Here is a 26,580-nt window from a genome sequence, read left to right on the forward strand (position 1 = left end):
ATATTGTTAGTCTTTTCTGTTTCCATGTACTTAGATCAATGTCATAGGAGAGATACACAGGAATAATTTAGCAAACAACTGAAAAATATCTTTGATTAGAAGAGAAAAGCTATATAGCATAGTGCTTAATGTTGGAAGTAATTCAATCTTGATAATTAGATTGGAAGTTATTGGTTGTAAGTTTTCAAATAATCTGAATGTATTGTTACTGATTAGTATTATATCCAAGAAAAATATCTTTAGACTAATTTCAAAAGTGGTTTTTGTTTGTTCTGGTACTGATCCTACGGCTTGAACTCAGAGCCTGAGCATTGTCTCTGAGCTTTTGTGCTCCAGGTTAGCTGTTTACCACTTAAGCCACAGTTTCACTTCTGGCTTATTTATTTATTTTGTAGTTTATTGGAGATCCCTGGTTTCAAATCCTGGTCCTCAGATCTTAGCCTCCTGAGTTGCTACTAGTATAGGCATGAGTCACTGGTGGCTGGCAAACTTTTAAAAGTTTTTAATGAAGTAGATAAAAATAATTTAAAGGGTCTGTAGAAGCCATTAGTTTCATTTTTTTACATATTTTGCCAAACTATGTTAAGTATTAAGAAAGTTTGATGCTGGTCCTACCATTTGCATTCAACCAATTCATTTAGTTATATGTTACCATATTCTAGAAGTATGAATGAGGACATATTTGTAAAGAAGCTAAGAAGGGCAGTACGTTTGAAAACATCCAATGAACTTTGGGAATGAAAGCCCTTTTGGATTCCTTGCATACCATGTAATTGCCATCACAAATCTGATAGGAGAAGCTGGAGAATGTACGTGTCTCACTTACTATTAGCCTATGTGTACAAACTCTTCTGCTTCTATGCCCACTCATCTACAAATTGTCACCACTACTGGCATGGGGTCATTGATGTGTGTGCAAGGCCAGGAAGCCAGAGGTTCAGAATACACTGAAAGATGTCATTCATCCTCCAAAACAAATCAGGAGAGGTTGGGGTTATTACTCAGTCACTAAACAAAGCAGTGTGTGGCTGTTGCTGTTGTTTTTAATGCCACAAGGGAGATGTAGAGCTATTTGTTAGGCAGGAGTAGTTGGGAAGATCAGAAAATACTTTGTGATGTTCTACTTAGAATACTTCCCAGGCTTGCCATGACCTATCAAATACCAGTCTTTCATTCAGAGTTTACACCCTGAGCTCTTCCAACCTTTCCACTATTATTTCCTCCCAGTAGGCTCCCTGTTGCTCAAGAAATGCAGTCTATTTCACATGTCTGCTCTGGAATTTTCTTTGATCCCAGTTTCATTCATTGTGTTCTGAGACTTCTGCAGAAGTAGAATTGAGTTTGTCATATTCTGCACTTGATTTGAAGGTTGAAAAATAAACCATAAAGAAAAGAAAAATAAACCATAATGTCCCTGGTCTTCCTATCAGGGCTAGCTATCTAGTTTCAAAGGTGATGATAAACACCTGAAAGGGTGTGAACATGATTTCCCTTTAGAAATGTCAGGTCCGGAAGCTCAGAAGTCCCACAGCCAAGTGGGAGCATCATACCATTGACTCTGGGGGCAGTGCAGAGCAAGCAGAAATGGAGTGAGAATTTAGGAGAGATTTAAGCAAGTTTGAACTCACTCTGCGGTTGTGTTTCTTTCCTGTGGGATTGCACTGACTTTCTACAAATCACTTGTGGAACCTTAGGCTCACTCTTAACCCTGAGAGAATCTATTCTCTAAGGTTCTTCCTGAATGGAACCTCCTACTTGAACCTTCTACTTGATTGTAGAAGACAATCCAGCAGTCAGAAGCAACCCTTTGGTTTCCGCTTCGATCTTTGTACAAACTATCTCTACCATATTGGTTTATGTGAACACACACCGTTGGGTGCTACTGAGCTGCAAGTTCTTAGAGAGTAAGGGCATGTTATACACTTACTATTTTGTTTTTACCTCTTAGCTACCTTCTGTACTTAGCACATCTTTGAACTGATTGAATGCAAAGACATTTCCTGTTTATATGGGAAGGGTTTGTTGAATGTCATAGTCCAGAATGGTTTCATTTTATAAGATAGAAATTCACTGAAAGAATTCACCAGCAAGAATGCATACTAGCAGAACACAGAGGAATCTTGCAAAGTATAGTTGTGGCATTCAGCTTGCCTTTAGGGAAAAGTAAATATTTCGTCATGTCCCATCTGCTGTTCTGTCTGCCAGGAACTGGGCAGTTCTCTCAAGTTCATGTGTCCATCTTGTTCTAGTGTTGCTTAATGATCCCTCCCAGCTGCCTCTGTGTCTTGGTCATTTCGGTAGATATGAATATTACTTTGCTGGGAGGAAAATTCTGCCCAATTCAATGTGATGATATAAATCTAGCACCTACCATCATTTCATTGACAACTTCAGTTTCTTTTTTCTTTTTCTTTTTGTCGGTCATGGGGCTTGAACTCTGGGCCTGGGCACTATCCCTGAGCTCTCCATCTCAAGGTAAGCACTCTACCGCTTGAGCCACAGCTCCACTTCTGGTTTTCTAGTGGTTTATTTGAGCTAAGAGTCTCCCGGACTTTTCTGCCTGGGCTGGCTTTGAACAATGATCCTCACATCTCAGCCTCCTGAGTAGCTAGGATTACAGGCATGAGCTGCCAGCGCCCTTAAAAGTTCTCAAGGAAAAGACTATGGCTGATCTTGGCTAGCCAGGATCAGATTAAAACATTTAGAGACCTAACCTAAGTATCTACAAAGATTATAATGCTCCCTATATATAATCGAATTTTTAAATAACTTTAACATTTAAATCAGTGTGAAAAAAAATCCAGAATATCTTGAGTTTCCCCCTTGGTTAAAACTTTGATTTAAAAAAAATTTTATGAGTATTTTCAAAAGAAATGTAACGTTTCTCAAACTTTAGAGTTATTCCATCATTATCTGTTTGATAAGCTGTTCTACTGCCTTCTTTGTTAATCTTCATCATTTCTGTTTCTCTACTAACTGGGGGCTTAGTTTTCTTCCCCTCTTTCTAATTTCTTAACATATACCATTAAGTTACTTTCCTGAGATCTTTCTTACCTTTTGATGAATTTCTTTATCGCTATGAACTTCCCACTTAAAACTGCTTTTGCAGGCTGGCATGGTGACTCAGTGGTAGAGTGCTTACCTTGTATTCACTGTGTTTGATTCCTCAGCACCACATAAGCAGAAAAAAGCTGAGGTGGTACTATGGCTCAAGTGGTAGAGCGCTAGCGTTGAGCTGAAGAGCTGAGGGACAGTGCCCAAGCCCAGAGTTCAGACCCCATGAGTGACAAAAAGAAAAAGAAAACTGCTTTTGCTGTACCCCACATTGGTAGGTTAGGCTCCCATTTTTGTTTATCTCAAGATGTTTTTCAATTTTTCTTTTCATTTGTTCATTGGTCTACTGGTTATTGAAGAGGATGTGGGTTCATTTTCATGTACCTGTGAATTTTCCAAAATTCCTTCTATTACTGATTTCTTCATCAAATAGTGGTCAGAAAAACATACTTATTATTTCAATCTCTACAGATTTTATGTAGCCTAGTATATAATCCATCTTATAGCCTAGTATATATAGCCTAGTATATAATCCATCTTAGAGAATGTTCTATGTGCACTTGAGAAGGGGTAAACATTGTAAACTGATACCCCCAAATAAAAACAATTATAATTTTTTTTAAAAAAGAAAGAAAATACCAATGGCTCTCAAAACATAAAATCCTGGCTGGGCGCCGGTGGCTTATGCCTGTAATCCTAGCTACTCAGGAGGCTGAGATCTGAGGAATACAGTTCAAAGCCAGCTTGGGCAGAAAGTCCATGAAACTCTTATCTCCAATAAACCATCAGAAAACCAAAAGTGGCCCTGTAGCTCAAGTGGTAAAGTGCTAGCCTTGAGATGAAAAGCACAGGGATAGCTCTCAGGCCCAGACAGAGTTCAAGCCCCACGACTGACCAAAAAACAAAACAAAACAAAACAAAACAAAAACAAACATAAAATCCTGTCACTGGCAACCTTGTGGATTAATCTGATATTATATTAAATGAAATAAACCAGTCACAGAAAGAATAAAAGCAAGTGATTACAAATAAATGTGCAATCTAAAGAAAAGCAAATTCACAGAAACAGAGTGAATACTGATTGATCAGGTGTTGGTTTGATGTTATATAATTTTAAATAGGAATTCTGTTGTGCAAGATCTATTGTACAACATGGGGACTATAATTAATCACAATATATTACATGCTTAAAAATTGGTAAGAGTGATTTTTAGTGTTCTCACAACAAGAGCAAGTATGTAAGGTTTTTATCTGTGTGTGAGAAAGAATTTGCCATTTCACCATGTGTACATATTTTAAAATATCAAATTTGACACCATAAATACATTTTATTCTTCAATTTCTCAACTTTCAAACTCTCAAGCTTTCTCAGCACTGGTGGTTCACACCTTATAATCTTAGCTCCTGAGGAGGCTGAGAACAGGAAGATCACTGTTCAAGGCCAATCAGGGCAAAAGGAATTTGAGAGACACCTTCTCAATGAAGACAGGAACATAATGGCTTACATCTGTAATGGTAATAGACTAACATAGGCAGATTGGGACCAGACATAAGCTCAGGTAAGATATGAGACCCTATCTGTAAAAAGTGGCTCATTTGTAAAAGACTGTCAAACGTAAGGACCTGAGTTCAAACTCTAATATCAACCAAAAAGAAGTTGATTTTTAAATAAAAAAGAATTTGGTGAAGCAGGCAAAAATAACGTACGCACCACATCAAATGATTTTATACCACAGAAGGATGTGAGCCCTCACCTCAGCTTCCTTCCTCTAGTAATGCAACGCTAAAGTAAAATAATTAAATTCGTTCACTCATCCACAAGCTCTCCAAAAAGATTTGAGTACCTTCTTTTTATTTTGTGCTGTTGTATAGGATGTACTTGTGCCTAGCCAGAAAATAAAAAAAAAAAAGAGTTAGAATCTAACTTTTATAATCTCCTATTTTTAAAAGCTTTTTTCCTTTATCTCCAAGAAGTGTTTTATTTTTGGGATAAGAATTCCTTCAAGCAATGTTTCTGGGACCATTAAATAATCAATTTGGAAGGTCATGATAATAGGAGGCAGAATTTTAAGATCCTTAGTCCCTGTTTTGTAATCCAACAACCTATGCACTCTGGAAATGGATGCGCAGATATAATTAAAGTTTTGTAAAACAAACTAGTTGCTTTGCCTTCTATATTACGAGAAAAATAAATTAGGAGAGAATTTCACTGAGGTTGTATGGCTAAACAGAAAAAAAGAAAGAAAGTCTTTATAGGTGGAGCCTGTTTTCTTCCTTTTGTAATTGTCATAATCCACCAGAAATAATATATAATTCCATGTAACTTTACGGCTGTCTCACAGATGGATGGTGTAATATGTCTCTGTTTCCTCCAACCCCAACTCCAATCCCCTACTTCTGTTTCCCCACTCACTTAAAGTCCCTGTAATTGTCACTTGGTAATGTGCTGGAGCACGCATGGACAGAGTGCTACCCCAGCATGCTCACGTTCTCCTTGCTCCTGATGTGTGTTGCCTTATGTCATAAACAGTAAATCCTTTATGCTGAAAGCCTGTTCATTTTCACACCATGAGCTTGTTCACTAACAGTTGTCCAGATTTTTAAATTCAGCCTCTTACATTAATCCTGCAACTGCTGGTCCCAGACAGGTGCAGGGATCAGACCGGATCAGTTAAGTAAAACATCTGGCCAGAAAATGATAATAGTCTCTTTTTACTCCCTCAAGTTTGTAAGAGGAATGTGAAATTTTCAAATGTTAAATCACACAATTAGGCTCTAAAATTCACTTAAATATATACTTCCCCAACCTGGCCACCACCATCACATATACACACATGCCCACACGGGAGCTAAGTACTCACTATTTTCCCTATTAATCATGAGGATCTGATTGTGTGGCAAGCCATTTTTCTCTGAATTGTGACAGGGTAGCAGTATTGCTCTCATAAAGGACTAAAGATAACTTTTTGTAGGAAGCCTATCACTTGGAGGACATTCTCAGGTTTTATGACTTTATGAGTTCAAAAGAAATTATAGATGATTTAAGAATAGAAGGATGATGCCGGAGGCTGGGTTTGTCTGATGGAAGATCTTGCGTCTCACCAGTCCCATTTAGAATCTAGTCATGGATAGGAACACAGTGACAAACTACTGACATTTAGGAGTCTTCCCAGCTCTAGATCTAAGGTGCTTTCTGATTCCACTGCTCAGTGGTGGCTGTGTGGACAGAGTGGTTGTCTGTCCTGTTCTCAATAGGAACATGTAAGTAACACAAGGACTCCTGATTTTCCAAGAGATTGGTATCAAATGGCTTCCTCTACTATACTTTCAGAAACTGAAGACAAATTCCCTATTCACAGCCAGAACCACCATCAGGATGTTTGTTTTATTTTGTTTGCTTGCTTTTGGTTCAAGTCCTAGGGTTTGAATTCAGGGCCTGGACACTGTCCCTGAGCTTTTTCTTAATGCTAACACTCAATCACTTTGAGCCACAGCTCTGCTTCTAGCTTTTTTGGATAGTTTAGTAGATATCAGAGTCTCACAAATTTTCCTGCCTTGACTGGCTTCAAACCACAATCCTCAGATCTCAGCCTCTTGAGCAGCTAGGATAAGTATGAGCCACCAGCACCCAGCTCACCATCAGGCTTTTTAGACCTATCAATAACCCTAGCACTATCAACATCATCTTCACTCTATATTTTGGGTTTAATATTCTTAGTGCTAAAGATGAACCCAGAATGCATACTGTTACATTGAGCTCTGCTCTAACCTGCCACTTTGCTTTTCTATTGAAGGACAGTGATCTTCTTAAGTATGTGTCCATTTTATTCGGCAGCCAGTCAATATTTGTCCCTAAATCCACTTCAAGTAAATAATGTAGTGAATAGCTCTCAATAGTTAATCCTTTCATTAAAAAAGGAAATTTTTTCTTTCCCTTCTATACTTAATGTAACAGATAAACAATGTAAGAACATGCACATCATTTTCTTTTTCATGAATTATTTTATTGTTACCATAAAGATGAGATACAGAGGGATTAAAATGAACATATATCACACAAAGAATACATTTCTTTTTGAACAATGTCACCCCTTCCCTCAATCTCTCCCATTTCTATGTTAACTATTAGCAGCATATATTTCTCTTGTTTTTGTTTTTTTAATATCTTATTTGAAGTATGAACATAAATGTGATATTTCTTTTCTGATCTCAGTTGATTATTTGATATGCTCCTGGGAACATTTATCCAGAAACCACTGGAATAAAAGAAAACTAGGATGCTGACAAACATTTCAGGATTTACTAGAAAATTAATCATTTCAGACCTGAAAAAGTTATGTTGGGGGAGAAGGAGTTTTTATCTATTTTTTATGAAACTTAACTCTCTTTGAACATTTTTTTCCATGGCAATCTAAGATTATGAGTTTCCTATCTATTCTCACTTCCCACTTCCCCAGTAATAAGAATATGCTCTAACTTTTGGCTTAATGTGGATATCTTCTCATATTATTTATATGCACAGAAATCCCAAATCTATGTATATATATGGCCTTATGTAAATATGTGTATTCTATCCTACAAAATTCATTAAAGCTCTACAATTTTTTCATCCATGGAACAAGAGTAGACTCATAGAATTACCAAACATTTAGAACTGAAACAAATCTTCCGGGTCAGGAGTTTATAGCATTTTGTCATTGTGTCCAGATTCCAAATGATGCTTTGAAGTGAAAGGCCCATGTTTAAATGAAACTCTCAAATAACCAAATCCTTGGGCTTCTTAACTTTAAACTGTTGCATCATTCAGATCTATAGGATAGAGTTGAATATTACACATTTGTTTCCATTCTGGCATTATTTTGATAAAATCAGAATATATAGATTTTTCCCCTCTTTGACAAGTCAGAGGTTTAGGAAAGGAAAACAGAGGAGAGAGGATTCCAGGCTCTGAATGTTACGTAATATTTTCACTGGAACTTTTCAGTTGTGGAAACCTGGGAACAGCTCGTCTCAACTCAAGAAGAGTGAAGGAGTTAAAGAAAAATGTAAAGATGTATTAGTAGAGAAACTTCAATTTCTTTCAGCTCTGTGGTTTTTATTTAAAAGACAGAAAGGTATTCTGGAGGAAACTATACTTTATATTGCATTAGATAGATAGATAGATAGATAGAGATAGAGAGATAGATAATTTTGTTGGACACTGATGGCTCATGCCTGTAACCTCGCTACTTGGGGAGCTGAGATCTGAGGATTGCTGCTCCAAGACAGCTGGGGAAAGAAGTTCCATGAGACTCTTGTCTCCAGCTGCCAGCAAAAAGGCTAAAAGTGGAGCTGTGACTCAAGTAATAGCGTACCAGCCTTAAATGAAAAAGGCTAAAGAACAGTGCTCAGGTTGAGTTCAAGCTCTAATACTTACGCGCACACACACACACACACACACACACACACACACACTGTTCACTTGCTAACCAACATGTATTTTACACATTTTAACCAACAACTTGTTTGTTAAACATTTTTCAATAAATATGCTATTTCTAGTGGTAAGCATAGTCTCTTGTTTTTCAATGTGTGTTAATCTTAACAAAAAAAGCCAAACATAAACGATCCATTTTCAGCCATAAAGAATAGCAAAACTATGTCCTTTTCAAGAAAACAAGTAATATTAAGTGAGATAATCAAAGCTCAGAAAGACAAATTCTACATCCTAAATCTCATATGCAAAACCCACATTAAATAAATAGCGTAAGTGCATAAGAGATGGGGAAAAGGGAAGGGGATCGCAGGGGCGTGTGCTTGAAGACATTCCATACACGTCATGCCTATGTATGAAAGTAGCACCAGACAGCACCAGAGAGCACCAAAAAGTAGCACCAGAAAGCCTTCGACCAGCTATAATGAAAAGAAAGGGAGCTGGTAGAGGAGGAGGAGATGGATGTAATCAAAGAACATCATATGCATGTATGTGAAAATGTCATACACCCCCTTTTACATATTTAATATGTTAAATATGTACATTTATATGCATATATATTAACAAGGGCACTATAGTATGATCAAAATTCTTGCGAATTTTCAGTTTTGCAAATTTGTCATTTCTATTTTCCTGTGACGTACAATTTTAATTATCTCGTTTTAATTTATACATAATTCTGGTTCCTTACTAAATTTACATTTATTCACCTATAAAATGCCATTTTAATAACATTTTATTGAAACATGGTATTCATTTCATTACTATCCAATTTGCCTAATGGATTCTTTTTTTAATACTTTATTATTTTTAAGTAGTTAGACTTGGACTATAATGGATTTGGTGCTTTCTGTGGTTGAAAACTTATCTGCTTATCATGGTCTTTATTGCTAGTGTTTGTCTAGAAACTACTCTTCTAAAACATCTTTATTAAAATAAGGATTTTGAAATTCTATCAACATGGCTAATTTTATTCCATTAGATATTGGTTGTGTATTGTCCCTTAAAGACTGTCTCAAAAATTCAAATTAGAGTAAGCTTTAATTTGCTTGTGATCACTGTAACACAACAGAAGTTTCGGGACATTAAAAGGGAGAAGCAAAAGTGGGTGCTGGTGGCTCAGGCCTGTAATCCTAGCTACTCAGGAGGCTGTGATCTGAGAATCGCAGTTCAAAGCCAGCCCGGGCAGGAAAGTCCAGGAAACTCTTATCTCCAATAAACCACCAGAAGACCGGAAGTGGCACTGTAGCTCAAGTGGTAGGCGCTAGCCTTGAGCTGAAGAGCTGAGGGACAGCGCTCAGGCCCAGAGTTCAAGCCCCATGACCAAAAAAAAAAAAAAAGAGAAGCAAAAGAATGATATAATTGTTGTATTTCCTATAGAATACAATTATCATCAATATTCATATACTTCTTTAATGCTTCAAGTTCTCAGCTTAAAGTGGAATTCTTCCATTTTCTGATCAGTCCAAACTTTTCACTCTCATGGATCTCCTAGTAATGAAAATCCCAAAGGAAATTCATGTTGCTCACAGCCAAACACACAAGGGATGTTTGGAAATTGTTCTCCAGGAGGAGGGAAGTCTTTTTATTATCACCCCTTCAGGGCAGCCATTATGAATTCTTAGTATCAGCTGACTTAGTATTAAAACATAGGTGAAATCTTTTCTATTCTGTTATAATGCATGAAAGGTAAGCCACCCTAATTATTTTTCACCTTGACAAATTTTTAATGGAAATTGTTTCTTTTTTTATTGTGAAAATACCATACAGAGGGGTTATAATTACATGGGCAAGGTAATGAGTACATTTCTTATCAAGCATTGTTGCCTCCTCCTTTGTTTACCCTTTCCATCCCTTCCCATCTCCCTTACCACCCCCCTTCCCTGTCAAAGTTGTAAAGTTCATTTTTTGACATAACTGTATCCCTATTTAAACTATTTGTTTTTTCCCTTCCCCTCTACAAATTATACCAACATCAAATACAGTGAAAACAGGGGTTATACCATGGGAGAGGGACATACAAAGCAACAAAGAAATATCTTATGAATATGTTAGAAACAAAAGCAAGCAAGAAAAACCATTTGAATCCTTATTTTGCCTAACGTCAACTTATCTGACCATTTCTGCTTGTCTCAGATATATAGTAGTTATTGCAAATAAGGGAAACCATGAGACCTATGTTTCTTTGGGTCTGGCTTACTTCACTTAACATAATTTTTCTCAAGTCTTTCAATTTCCTAACAAATTTGGCAATGTCATTCTTTCTGATGGAGGCATAGAATTCCATTGTGTATATATACCACATTTTCTTGAACCATTCATCTACTGAGGGGCATCTGGGTTGGTTCCATATCTTAGCTATGGTAAATAATGCTGCAGTAAACATAAACAACTGCCCAATAAATAAGTGGGCTAAAGACTTAAAGAGGAACTTCTCTGAAGAGGAAAGAAGGATGGCTTATAGACACATGAAGAAAAGCTCAACCTCCCTAGCCATAAAAGAAATGCAAATCAAAACAACATTGAGATACCACCTTACCCCAGTTAGAATGTCTATAATCAAGAACTCTAATAACAACAGGTGCTGGGGGATGTGGACAGAAGGGAACCCTACTGCATTGGTGGTGGGAGTGTAAACTTGTTCAACCACTTTGGAAAGCAGTATGGAGGTTCCTCAAAAGACTCCACAGAGAGCTCCCCTATGACCTAGCAATCCCACTTTCGGGCATTTACCCAAATGATCACAAACAAGACCATACTAAAGCCACCCTAATTTGTGAACAGAATTGTTTTCATCAGGAAATCGGCAATTGTGGCAGGCTTTCTTCTTGGGTACAGTATTGAGCTTTCCTTCATGGACAGTCTTTTTCCCACTAAAGGACAAGTTGTAACTTGATGATGTTAGTACATCCTATGTACATTAAGATTTTCCTGGAGTGCCTAAGAAAACTAATAATCACTTGGCAGTGGTATGAACCTTCTATTTGTTCAAACCAGCTTCAGAAGTCCTAGTTTGGCATACTTTTGACTCTATTTGGCATTTCTATTCTGTAAATTAAGATGTAGCGTTACTAGCACAATTGTGATGGTTCTCCTCTGCACTTTCTCCGAAGTAATACTGTGCCTTTATTTTTCTTTGCCACAAAGATTATCCTATATTCCATCTCACTGTGCCTGAATACTGTCTTCCTAAAAATCCCACAGGTAGCCTTCTCAGTTTGGGTTAAACTTCAAAATTTGTCATGATCATTATGGTATGCATTTCATCCTTTCCCAGGAGATCAACCTTCTAGAAAAAAACAAAAATAAATACTTGTTTTTCAGTCCCAACCTTTTTCTAGAACAGATCTCACAGTTCACTAAGATCATGACTCAAAGAAGAAATGAAAGCATTCCTTGTGTCCACATACACTTTAGCTTCCTTTTCAGGAGCTCAAAGTCATCCAAATCACATTTCTCTCTTCTCTCCATTGTTAGTTAATATAGCAAGAATGAATATAACACATAGTGATGCTTTTCACTACTCCCAGGTGTATAGTGTGGGAAAACACAATTACACTCTCCTTTTAATCAATTTGTACTGCCTGTCTATGTGGCTCCAAATCAGGTTAGTGCCCCGACCTGCCAGCTCTTTCTCTGCATGGACAGAGAAGTTTCCTTAGCTCGATGTATCATTTGGAAAAACCTATGCATGCTGTGTAGAACCAGGGCTACTGCTACTTCAGAGGGGTTGATGATGAAGTACCAAAATTGAAATCCATCCATGGAGAACTGGAGCTTGTATAAGAAAATAAGTTTTGCGTTAAGGTAAACATTCAAAACCTGAAAAAAACTTATTAGGAGAGAGGCTAGGTTTGAAAGAAAGGAGAGAAAGTAACTTGAAAGGAAAACAGAAACATAAAAGGGTGAACTAGGAGCAGAACTTAGAAAATCTCATCACCCTGCAGATGAAAGCAAAATGGCCTTGAGAAGATAATGCAACAAGTCAACAAATTAAAGTTCACTCTCTTTCTGCACAAGTTATGAGAAAAAAATTAATTATCTCTTCTTTCAGTGAAAGAATAGTTACTCCTAAGTTTACTGAGTGAAGCAAATGTGGAAGGAAAAAGCTGAGAAAACCGATTCAAGATTTGCTCTGATGTACCTTTGTATGAAGACCCTGATCCTCGCAGGGACCTTGAAGCAGTCTCTCACACTGCTCTTCAATCACTGACAGAGCCAGGTGGAACTGTGAGTATCTTGGAGCCAGGAGCTTGGCTCTTTCCTCTCTACAGATTTAGCACAGTGTCCCATCCAGAGGAGCAGCAAATTCAATGTGAATGTAATAAACAACAAGTGAATTGCCTATGGATTTTGAAGGGGAAAATAAATGCATTCCAATTTATTGACAGATTCCATTGGGTCTTATGGATGGCCTTTTTTAATGATAAGATATGCAGTTACATTGTCAGAATTATTACAGACTCCAATCTGATAGGCTATTTTATGAAATGTTTTTATTTGTATTTATACACACACACACACACACACACACACACACACACACACATCACCACATCAATAAGTGTTGAACTGACCAGTCTATTTTACCCTTGAACCGGCAGCATTCAGAGTCAGTTTATTGTGTGAAATAATGTTGTTCCTTCCTCCTTTTATCTGGCTTATGTCTGACCTTCCATTAAAAGTTGCTTAGGAACTATTGAATGAATCATCGGGAGCGCTCCTCACTGACATCTTCCTTTTGTGACTCTTCAGCTATTCTGTCGGTCTGTTGCCTTTCCAGAAGCGTGTGGAAGCTTCTTTTCATCTCCTTTCAACAGATAGGACTAAAGCCCAACATTTCCCCTGCATTGAAAGAAAACATCCGCTGCATGTGAAGCTTTGCTGCACACAAGCCATGGGCATACACCTGCCAGTTAAGAGCAGAGTAGATTAGCAAAGCTTCCACAGGCTTTTGATTTTTATTAACGGCTTTTCACAGTGTACTAACCGACTCCTAAAGTTTTTTTTTTTAAATGCTGAAAATATGAAGTCTGTAGTGCTCACTGAAACCAACCGGAGTTGGAAGGACATGAAATAGAAAACTGTGATACATCCTTCCACACACAAAATAACAAGGGTTGATCCACACTATTCTGCAATCCCAAACCAAGTTTGAATTCTAGAATAGAATTCTCCAGCACCCAAGGATGAAGCCTCCCCTGGATCACCGTGTGCCGAACAAATCACTGCTTTGTGCTTTCTTCAACTCAACACTTCTGTTGAAGTAGTTGGTCAAGGTGAACTGCAGAAGGATGACCCAGAAGAGCAAGAGTGTTCTGGCCTTGGATTGAGTCATACTGTAGAGTCTCATCCGTGTGTTGTGACCAAATCCTTGCTGTGTTCTGCTGGCTGTATGGGAAAAGCACTGGGCAGCAGTGGGAATGGCTGGGTGGGTTCCACTGGAAGGGAAAGAGAAAGCAGAGGGGTCAGAGGAAATACAAGCTAAGCTGGCATAAGGGGGATGCTATTAGTTAAGAGAAGTTGTGGAGGTCTGAGTATATGTAGATGGAAGGAGGTAAGCCCACCCCCATCTCCATGGCTAGAGCATGGCAGTAATAGTAATGGCTTGTCAGCCCTTGACCTTTTCACTGAGTTAGCATCCTTTCCCCCCTGGCAATTCTAGGGATTGAACTAAGGGTCGTGTCCTTTCTAGATAAGCACTCTACCAGTTAATCCATATGTCGCTGCTGTGCTTTCGCTTGGCTCTCTGAGGACAACAGTCTTCCTATGTCCACTTTGTGGTATCTGGGATAACAGGTGTATACTACAAGGCCCACCAGTGAACTTTCTCCTCACCTGTTGTCTTATATTATGGAGCCTAGAAAAAAAATCAGTCCATTGTATTTATGTAGCTAACATTTTCAGTTCTCTCACCAGAAGATAAAATATGGCCATTTTTCTTCCAGAATTTTGAGATTCTTTTAATGCCCATTTTAAAGATATGTATTATTAGACATAATCCTATGTTATATCCTATTCTCGTGTTGTACCTAAGAAAAAATTTCTTCCTGATCTTGTACTAGCAATGACTGTGATTTCCCTGGGTAAGTGAACACTGACTCAAATTTCTTCACTGAATGGTCAAAAGTTCACCATCTATATCATGCCAATAGTAGTAGGGGGACAGAATCAGTTCTTAAAGTGGGTTCTCCATCAGCAGATTCAACCAGCTCCAGATGAATATGTTCACAAATAAACTGTGTCTGTACCAAAAACTCATAGAATTTTTTCTTGTTCTCATTCTTCAAACAATACAGTACAACAACCATTGGCATGTATTTCTATTGTATTACAGACATCATAAAGATTTAAATGTACAGTAAGGTATAGGCTACATGCAAATGCGCCATGGTTTTATGTATAGGCATTCAGCATGTGTGGATTTTGTATCTGCAGGGTTTCTGGACTCAAGTCCACAGAGAAGACATGCAGACAAAGGCTTCACTTCATGGTCACAGTTCTGGTTGTCGTGGTATCTTCATACTTGTCTGCCCTTTTCTTTTACATCAATCTTAGCCTTTCACTTAATATGTCCTTTAACTCCTCCATGGAGTAAAATGAAATAGAAATGAATAAAAATATACCTAAGGACAAATGAATTTAAGTGAATTGCTCTTACTGAAAATAACTATATTCACATGTACAATTACCAGGGAAAACTGGCAAGATGATCATATCTTGATTACTGTTAAATCAGCTACTGAGGAATCATTAAACAACAGAACCTCACAGTGTGGTTGTTTTGTTCTTGCCCTAAGTAAAAGTAGAAATTCAAGGTTAGTAATTGACCTTTTTTTTTTTTTTTTTTACCGCTTTTAGAACTTTTAAAACTGCTTTTACTCTTTTAAAGCTTAAAATAATAAGGTAATCATGAAGATGATTATCTAGAGAGAACAAACAGTTTTCAAGAATCTGGCTGTGAGAATAAGAATGAATGTTAAAACAAAACAAAACAAAAATAAGGTTAGGCAGGTGCCAGTGGCTCACACCTGTAATCTTAACTACTCAGGAGGCTGAGATCTGAGGATTACAGTTCAAAGCCAGCCTGAGAAGGAAAGTTCATCAGACTTTTATCTTTTATATCCAATTAACCATCCAAATAAGCCGGAAGTGGAGTTAGGGCTCAAGTGGTAAAGAAATAGCTTTGAGCAAAAAGACTCAGGGACAGCAACTAGGCTCTGAGTTAAAGCCCCAGGAGCAACACCAAAAATAAATAAATAAAAAGAAAGAAAGAAAGAAAAGGGAAAAAAGAAAAGAAAAGGAAGGAAGAAAAAGAAAAGAAGGAAAATTATGGTATTTTTAAATTTGTATATTTTACTCCCATAACAGTGATTGCTAGAAGCCCAGTATTTCACTATTCATTTCATAGTAATATTCTTTTGAAAAATCTGAGGTAATATTCGACACTTCTCTTCCTAAAATTAAAAACAAAATTTAGGTAAATTTGGAAGAACAGAACATTCTCCAGAATGAAACAAAGGTGGGTTTTTTTTTCTCTTAAAGTCCTGCCACATGAAAATACATTTCCCTCTTAAATTTGCCTCTTCTATTTGCCCATTCTCAGGATAACCAGACATCAAAAACACAAAAACAAAAACAAAAAATACCATGCTTTCCATAATGCATGTGATCAGAAGCTGCCGAGCCATTCTCTATATCTGTATACAAATTGCCAAGGCTTTTAGGGTTGGTTTTTTTTTAACTTTCTTGTTGAAAAAGGGAAGGAAACAGCTATTCATTAAATACCTACCACATGGCAGGTGTTTTGCTGAGTGCTTTGTATACATTATCTTTCTTAATCCTCCCAGTAACCCTATGAGGAAGGCTGTTTTATCCCTATTTTATAGCTCAGGAAACCTGAGCTCAGGAAGGATAAGAAACTTGCCCTGGGTCATCCAACGAATGGATGTATTCTGACCTTGGATCTGACTGCAAAGTACTTGGACCTTCCTCAAAACTCTTCTAGCCTCATCTTATAAACCTTTTCTCTTTTTTATGCTGATCTTTTTAACTTTTTAAAATAGATTTTCATTTGAGTTGCATAAAGCTTCAGTCAGGGATCTTCGTGTTGAGTTTCACATCCTTAAATTTTTATTCTAAGTTCTTTTTAATCTCTGGGGAAATTTTTAGATTATACTGTCATCATGAAAATGTATTTTAAGGGCTATTATAATATAAATGTAAATCATATTCATAAAAACTACCATTAACATCTTTTTTAAGAAAAAAACTGTGTAGCAACAATTGAACAAATGGAGATGTTTTCTTCCCCTTTTCTGAATATCTATTGGTGCATAACAAATTACTCTAACACTTAGCTGTGTAAAACAACAACCATTTTATTATAGCTCATAATTCTCGTGAGTCAGGAATTTGAGTAGGGCTTTGCTGGCCAATTTTTCTGCTCCATGTGGCTTTGACTGGAGTCACTGAGTTGTATTCTGCTGGCGGATTGGCTGACCGGGGTAACTCCCCTAGCTCAGCAGCTTGAGATGCTTGGAAAGCTGGCTTCAGCTGGGATTTTCAACTGAACACTCAATTCTGCCACATGGTGGTCTCAGCACTGTCAGTCTTCTCACAGAGTCATCAAGGCTTCCTTCCAAGGGAGTAATCCAGGAGGCAAGGAGAGGTCATGAATGAGTCTCTTAGGGTATTGTCCCTGATGGTATACAGTCCTGCTTCTCTTACTTTGTAAGAAGCAATGGATGCTCGCCTCTGGATGGGAAGGCACCAAAAAGTCTTGCAGCTAGGCTTATAATAATCATTTTTGAGATGTGTCTATTTGTCTTAAAACACATATAAATCCTATGATACAGACATTAAACTCATCCATTGTAGCCAACATTGAAAAACACTTTATTGGACAGTTAACCTAATATCAGTCACTAGAATTTTCCATGAAGCAAGACAAAGAAAATACTAAAAATTGAAACAAAAATCAGGAAGTTCTTACTTAACCAAAGGAAATCTGGGGGAAAAAAAAACTTTCATGACAACAAATTATCTTCTCCAACTTCCAAACTTGGAGCAGTTTGAAAGAAAAGGATGGTGTGTGTGTGTGTGTGTGTGTGTGTGTGTGTGTGTGTGTGTGTGTGTGTGTGTGTGTGTGTGTGGTTTCTTAGATACTGAAATTTGTACTCGTCTGTTTCTACTCTCTTTCTCTAGTTAGCCTAGAAAAAGGTTTTCAGATCAGCCTGTTATGGTTCCTTATGCAAAATCAAGAAGGATTCTACTTCACTAAGAAATACAGAAGTTGATTTGCTGCTGCTATGTTGAGGCTGCTGGCTTTGAGAAATGGCTCATTTTCCCTTCTTCCATAGGACTAGGCTTGGGGCTCTTCATGTGACAATGCAGGTCAGGGGGTAGCAGGCGGCTGCCTGTTTTGTAAATAAAGTTTAATTAAAACAGCCATGGCCAATCCTTGACTATTGTCCATGAGTGCTTTCACTTTACAATGACAGTGTGGAGTCTGGCCCACCGAGTTTGAAATATTTACTCTGCCCTTAACAGGAAGTTTGTTGACCTCTGTTCTAGGTCTTCGTCTGGCAGCCTCCTTTATAGTTAACCCTGGCTGTGGGACCAATGCCTTGGCTTCTTGGGAAAATGGGAGCCTCCTCTCACCAGCTGTTAACCCAATGTGACAACTGAGTTTTGATCCATGAACAATGTTGGACAACATGACAGAAAAATAAAATGGGAAGAATCCTGATCCCTGAAAAGCCATATGAAATAAGAAAGACCCATCAGTTTGGATGATCTTGAATTTTCACATGAAAGGTAAATAAACTACCAACTATTAATGGCTAAAAGAGTGCTACTCAGTTTATTACAGCAGTCAAAACTTACTCTATTTAAGTATTATAAGATCTAATAGCTACACAGTTTGAATTAGCAACCAATCATATAAGTAAATATCTAAAAATAATAATGATAATGATTATTAAATTCACAAAGAGATCTTCAAAAACCCACTGTCAAACCTAAATGATTAACTAGTAATTAGAGTTCCACATAGAACTCAGAATCCCTTTTGGGTAAGATAGGAAGAGTCTAAGCATCCTTATGGTCTGTAGACTTCATTCTTTGTGCCTTTATTGTAAGACTTGTACACCACTTTCTTGAATGCCAAATTTAGGCATCCTTCCTAATTAATGATTCTTTTCAAGCCCTTTTCAGAAACCATCGGATTTTGATTAGTCCACAAAGGAAGGTTTCCTTTCCTGAGCACATAGTTTTCTGTCTCCTTAGCAGTTAATTGAGTAGAGAATAATGGTTTCCTTACAGGGTGGTTTATAGTTGGCCCAAGTGGTTGATGCCTCTTTAGTCTCTGGGAACTTCAATGACATTCAATAATGCTTGGTAAATTTAAGGCCAGAATTAGATACAAAATGGATACATTTAGACATATCTCAAACTAGTGTTTCCTGAGCAGCTGGCTCAGTGAAAAGATGTGCATGCTGGCTTCAGACCTCTGCTTTTCTTCTTCTTCCTCCACCTCACTAAAACATTGACATAACCATAAATAGATCTTTCTTCTAGAATTAGATCGTTTTTATTTTTATAGACAAACTTTCTGATGAAAAGCACAATGACTATAACTGAGTATGGAGAAAGAAGTATGTGTGGGGTGTGTGTGTGTGTGTGTGTGTGTGTGTGTGTGTGTGTGTGTGTGTGTGTGTGTGTGAGACTCTACTTCTCACTCCTAAAACTCTACTAGAATAACAAAAGAGACTTTAAAGCAACATCCATACATGAGCATAGTTATGAAATACTAAATAAACTTGGAAGATGGAGGATGAGCGTAGAAGTGGCTTTAGTGTCTGCCATCAGACAGTAGATCTTGTTTAGGAGAGGGTTGTTAAGGAAAAGGGGTGGTTGGAAATGGAGAAAGTCAAAACAGGTAAAGCAAATATCTTGAGCTACAAAGATCACAAAGCCATTGAGATAGATTGTATTCTTGCCAGCCAGCGTCCATTCCCCTATCTTCCCACTCCATTTTCCACTTGGTAAATTGCCCATCTCATTTTTGTCATCATAATGGTGCATCCAGGTGTCTGACACTCCAAAACAATCCAAAGGAGCCCTAGATCCTATCTTTGCCAGAAGTGAGATCCTATAATACTAAACAGAATAAGATAAGGAGCAAAATCCAAATGTAGCCAGTCAATGGGCAATTATAATCATTAGGGTTTGTGGGTAACACCACGTATCCTTTATCAATGAATCGTTTTCTTATTGTAAAATAATTGATGGCTGACTGTAGGCCTGGGTGGACATTAACTACATGAACAGAGACAGCCATCATGAGCTAGAAATTTTCTGGTTTGTGATCCACTTCTCACCATCAAAGCCCTTTACAGATTCACAATAAAAGACAATTTATAATAGATTTCAAATTCCAAATAATCAATATCCATCCATGTGTCAGGTAAAGTGCAAGATAGTAAAATATAGGAAGATACTAAACTTAAGATGATTTAGATTTGCTCAGTAGGTAATGTTTCAACTTTAAATCTTGTGCTGTAGAGAAAAAGACTGGAACCAAGAAAAACACATTGAGTCAACTGACCTTGAGTAAAATTCCCCAATTTTCTACCAAGCACATAATGGCACTGACCTGAGTTGGAAATGCCTCAGATAGCTGTCTTGTCCATTCTCCCTTAACAAAGGTTACTAAGCAACATCCCTACATAAAACAAAGTACGTGACACCACCTTGTGCCCACAACTCCTGGCAAAGACTGTAATGTGCAATAATGATGAATTGTGCTTTTCACTGATATCATACAATATGAGGGTTTTGTTTTCAAAGCATTTCAAGGTGACGCTGACTCTCTTTGGCTAAATCAGTTGACTTATCTCTGAAATGCTTCTGCTCTACCATGGAAATAATTCTCAAACAAAATGAGTTGACAGTGAAAAAAATAAGGATATTTATATTGGAGCCTGAAGATAGAACGAGGTTAACAAAAAGAGAAACAAAATACTAAAAACAAGTTTGTTCCGAGGATTGTGTACTGATTATTCTCATAGAAATCTTATGTGGTAATGAAGGAACTCATGGATTAATAGGTTTCACTTACCTGAACTGAGATTGAAACCCATTAAATTCTGGGTTGTTCTGTTATGAAATAACAGCCAGTTGATACAAATGTACACATTATGTAAGATACTTTACAGCTGACACACAAAGAAAGTTAGACATAGTATTTACTTTCATGCCTTTGCATTTAAAAACATGAAATGGTCATTCCCTAAGGAAACTTCTAAAGTCTAAGAAATCATACTAATATAAATGCATATGTACCACATACATATAAATACACACATAGAGAAGGGGGATTCATCATTCTAATGATTGTCTTTTCAAATATTTAATGGCTTCCTACCATATGTTCCTATGTTCCACTTCAAAGGTAGGTCCTAAAGATGAACAAAGCAAAGGTCTGTCTCTCAATAAGTTCCCAGTCAACTGTGAAGACAGGTATGTTCATAATTGCAGAAGACAATAACTGCTACAAAGCAGATACTCAGGGTACCATTGAGGTAACAATGAGGGTAACGTTGTAAAGGAGATCACATCTCCATAAAGAGGTAACAAGCTTCACAAACAGATAATCTGTGAGAAAGATGTGGAAAGATAGACAAAATTTTGAGAGAAAAACATAGAAAAGAGTCTTCCGCATAGAAAGCACTGATAAATTATATAATGACAAGAGGCTTTGTAAGAAATGATGGTGCCAAAAAAAAAAAAAAAGAAATGATTTGGTGCCTGAGTAGTTAGGAACTGGTTGTGTCTGAAGAAAATAGATGAAATGAAGTGTGTGTGTTAGGACTAGATAAGGAGAGTCTAAGCACTTACTTCCTCCCTCCATCCCTACCGCCTCCCTCCCCACCACCCTACCCCTGCCCCGACTCCTGCATTAAAACTCTTGGAAGCCAGGCACTGGTGGCTCTTACCTGTAACCCTAGCTAATCAGAAGGTGAGATCTGAGGATCAGGGTTTGATACAAGATCTCCATGAAACTGTTATCTGCAATGAAGCATGAAAAAACCTTGATGTAGGGCTATGGCTTAAGTGGTAGATCTCTAGCCTTGAACAGAAAAGCTGAGAGATGATGTTCAGGCCCTGAATTCAAGTCATAGGCCAGGCACACAAAAAAAGAAAATTCTTTTGGGAGTTGGGATGGAAATGATCAGATTGGAATTATCAATGGAGAGATTAAGTATTTGCCCATTTCTTTTCTCCCGTTAGGTCGTCAATAGATTCTTAACTCATCTCTAGGAAAACATTCATAAGAACTCTGTTTTAAAGACTATCTTCTCTGTTTTGCTGAATTTAATATTCTGTCTAATTGTTGTCTTTATATTAAGTTGTGCAGACAAGAAAACATTATAAAACCTAGTTATCTTCAGACCATCCAAATGAAGGAAGCAACCCTGCCTTGGGAATCTGATCAAATAGCCTCTATTACAATGCTAATTGAATATCTGCTGTTCATGTGTCACTCACCAATTCATGCTCAGCTAATTTTCCCTTATGTGATGTTTTGTTTGCCCTGAGATGCTCCCCATAAACTTACAGGAGAGAATAAAATCCTAGCAAAATATATTTTCCATGATGAATTTTGAAGTAGTTGATCTGAAATAAATACGAGAAAAACCCCCCATCAATGGCAACAACACAAAGTTCTACAATTCATAAAAGAACTACATGAGTAAATTTGTAATTTTTTAAGAAAAATAGTTCTGGTTTTTCTTTCCTGTAGTTCAAATCTCCGTTAGCATCACATACACTACGTTGGGTTTTGTTTCTGGTTTTAGGGGGTTTTTTTTGTTTTTTGTTTTGGCTTGGGTTTTTTTTGTTTTTTTTTGTTTTTTATTTTTGCTATCTACGGGGTCATCCCTAGGAAGACTCTTCTCCCATTTTTGTAAAGACTTCTTGGTTTCTGAGGCATGTCCACTGAAAGACATTTATTTACAGGCTCTGCATGTCAACTGCAGAAGCCTTGCTTTTAAGTCTTGTTGGAAGTTAGTGGTTCTGAGGAGACTTCTATGAATATATCACTCTTGCTTTGCTGGTTCACTTCTTTCTATTCTTTGACAGGATCTGGTAAAGGTTCCCTTTAAAAATAAATTGCATCAAGGAACTGCAAATCACTCTGTCATCAGAATGCTTGTCAGTGACTGTTCTTCAGAGTTAGATACTGGGAATCTCAATGGAATGAGAAAGCAGAGAGGAGAAGGGGGAAGCCTACAGTATTAGATTCAAAGCCATGTAGGAGTAAGGCAAAACAGACAGGAGTGAAAACAAGCAGGTGAGGCTGGTGGCCAGCTAGGTAGCGAGTGGGAAACCTGCTTCCAAGTGCCAAAGATTATAGCCTGGAGACATGCAGACTTCCACTGCTAACTTCAACGGACAAATGACGAACAGATACACACAGAAGAAAGCTCTCAAAATGTCCAAGATATCTTCAAACATCTGAAGATAATAAAAGGCCCTTGAGTTTAGGAAAGCTAAGACTCTTGCCAGCTGTAGTATGGAACACTGTGAAGGGAGTATGAGATTTAAGCTTCAGAGAAAGCTAGAGACATGGAAATCTATATAACTGTCCAGTAGAAAGTTCTACAGTAATGACTGATGTTCTCCACATTTGTGGTATCTAGTGTAGTTACCAATAGCTATATGTGGTTCTAGAACACTTGTAGGAAAGCTAGCATAATGACAAACCACGTTTTCTTCTTCTTTGGTTAATCTCTCTTCTTTTAAAAAATGGTAGTACTGAGGTTTGAACTCAGGGCCTTGTGCCTGGCAGACAAGCACCCTATCAGTCCTATCTACACATCTTCCCCTACACCTCTGATAGAGCTGGAATTACAGAGTGTATCATCATCTTTGTCTGAGACGGAGTTACATTTTTGCTCAGATTGGCTTCAAACCTTGATTCTCCCAATCTCTACCTCCCGATGGCTAAGATTATATTTATGAGCCACTGTGCCTGGTAAGATTTCATTTTATTTTGATTTAAAATTTGTAGCTATATGTGTCTAGTGACTATGCAACTACAGAAGAAAGAATGATTCTCAAAGTGTAGCATGCATCAGAATCACCTGCAGGCCACAGGAAAGCACTGGTGTTTGAATGCTACCAACATTTATTCAGTGGGTACGGAGGTCACCCTCAGATTTTGCATTTAGAGCAAGTTCCCAGCAGATCCCAATGTGGCTGGCTCACACCTTGACAACTAATAAACTGTCTGGCCCCTGGATACAGCTTAACTGACTGCTTGTTTAAAAAAAAAAAAAAGTAAAGAGGGAAGAAGGGAAACAGGAAAAAATAGAAATAAAAAAAGAAAACGTGAAGGAGGGAAAGAGACAGAGTGAGAGTAAAAGTCACTGAACTTCCTAAAATGGCCTCTTCTATGCTAGAACAGGACAGGTGGGACTCATCAAGAGAGACTTTGCCCTGTTTTGGAGAAGATGAGTTTTGCTTTTAAATCAGAACATAGTGCTTGTTTGCCTGCCTGGGTGGCCTTGAAGTCTTAGTTCCACTCCAGCAGGAGGCAAAAGAGAAAATCCTGGACCATCATGACCAAACTAGACACCTGGCAATATCCATATGTCAAGAAACTTGACTAATTTTTTTCTTTGCTATGTACAGCATTAGTGAAGCATCTAATTTATACCACAAATGTGCTATTAAATGTCAGGGCAGGGCAGCTGCAGCCTTGTTTCCTTAGGAAACATAGATTATAGGTATAGAGGAGAGAAGGGGAGGGGAGGACAAAACGGTGGGGAGAGGAAGGGAAATGTAGGGGAGGAGAGGAGAGGAGAAGGGAAAAAAGAGGCTTCTGATTTTCTATCTGTGTTTTCTCTCATTTATAAATAGAAATGTTGTTGAAAGGAGTGACATTGATTAAGATATATTGTATTTACAAACTGCTTTGTTAAATGGCACCTCCTTGGTACAACTACTGAAATAATAAATAAAATGAAATAAAAATAAAAATTTGCTGTTGTAACACATCCAAGGAATTTTCAAGACATGGCCATTGTGACTTGGTTCTTATTTAAGTAAACAAATTCTAAGAAAAGAGCTTAATGGGCTCAGGGACTGAAGGGGGAGAGGTTTTTTTCAAGTTTCACCAAATACGTTAGTCATTCAAAAAACTTACTTCCCTGAAGGCTTGTCCATGTTTCTGAAGAACAAAGTATCTTCTTCTCATTATCGAACTAGGTGAAAAGTATGCCAATATTTGAGAATTTGGATGAACAATTTCCAGATGAAAAAAAACTGGTTTTTTTTTTGTCATTGGAAGAAAGTTAGTGCATGCATGGCCCATTTTTCATGTTTCTACATGTCCACATTTATTTGTAATCTCTTCCCATACTGGCGTTGGGATGTGCTATATAAGAATATACTAGCTAGTTGTTCAGTAATAAACGACATAATCAGAAACTTTAAACAGCATTTGCTTATTTTTATATAGATGTGTGTGGTTGGGAGGGATGGAAGAGAAAGACAGAAAGAGTGACTGATCAAGATGCTCACAAACTGATACATTGAATTGAATCCCCTTCATACAACTACTTAACTACTTCCACAGCTTTTTTCATGCCTATAATTCTCCTCACTTCTTATGCTTTTATCATGAACCCAAGCCTTACATAGTTTCTTAGAGAATGAGACAGACAGAACACAGTAAAGTCTACCTGAGGATCTCAATGGAACACTAGATACCTGAGAAAATGCAACCTAGGTTAGAAATTCTGCTTAATGGACCTGCTGCTGACTATAAATCCTTAAGTGAATTTAGCTGATTGTAGCTCAGACTAACAGAACCACCCATCAGGCCTGTACTTTCCATGAGAAGTAATAAATGGTTGTCTGATTTCACTAAGTTCTGGGGTATGATTTGTTACACAGTCATAGCTAACTAACACACTATGTATCCTCACTAGGATATTCGTTTTCAGAGCCCACTGGTAGACATAGTGAAGTGGATTTATTTTAGACGATATAAAAATAATTTTGGTCATTGTATGCATTTATGTTTGTTGTCCTAATATGCTTTTTCTTAGGCAGCCTTTGAGAGGAGGAAAATGCTTAAAGGGGGAAATTAAAACCCTTATACCCTTCAGATATCAGCAAGTCATTGTCAGTCTTGGAAAATCTAATAGAAGTGTTCAAACCAAGTGAGGGTGTGCTAATGAGAACTTATTTTTATCACCTGATCACAGTCCTACAGATTACCCTAAGAAGAAAACCAAGTGACTTCTTTCTTTGGTGCATTTTTCCATTGACCCCACTGACTGGCGTTTGCTTTCCACTTTATAACATCAACCCCATCTCCAGTGGTACAAGTTGTCCACCAGCATCAGGCAGGCAGCCTGACAGTCTTAACAGGACCCCTGCTGATGTGCATCTCTGTTCTCCACTCAGCTGTCCCATCCTGCAGCCTTAGTTCTAAAGTTACAGGACAGTTTCTAACTTTGTGCCTGTCCCAAGGCACCAGGAACAAGGCACATGATTTGTAATTTATGAGGACACCCACAGAGCTGTCACTTGCAAGGCAGGTGTTGAGAAAATGGCAAGCAGCTCTAGGAAAGAAAAGGACTCTGATCTCACCCCTGAATAATGGTGGCCAACCTAGTCATGAAACAGAAAGCGTTGACATAAGCGAGCGTTAAAAATAAAGCAATGGCTCATCGGGTTGAAGGCACTGTTTCTACACAGTTGAACACAACAGAATTCAAGTAATCTATGAAAAAATATGGTGGGTTTGTTTGGCTTGGTTTTGTCCTAAAGACATCTGAATAGTTTTAACTGTGTTGTGCAATCTAAATGACCCATTTTAGGCACCGTTTTGGTGCTATTTGAGTCTCTGGGTTCACTGTGGCTTTCCCATTGTGTGAAGTCAGCCGGACCTGCATTGTAACACACATATTCCATTGGACTCAGACCCAAGACAGAAAGCTGAGCTATCAGCAAGCAAGACCGAAATTTAAACA

The sequence above is a fragment of the Dipodomys spectabilis genome, unplaced genomic scaffold, assembly GCF_019054845.1.
Source record: "Dipodomys spectabilis isolate Male_0828 unplaced genomic scaffold, ASM1905484v1 ptg000001l, whole genome shotgun sequence".
In the NCBI taxonomy this organism is placed as follows: Eukaryota; Metazoa; Chordata; class Mammalia; order Rodentia; family Heteromyidae; genus Dipodomys; species Dipodomys spectabilis.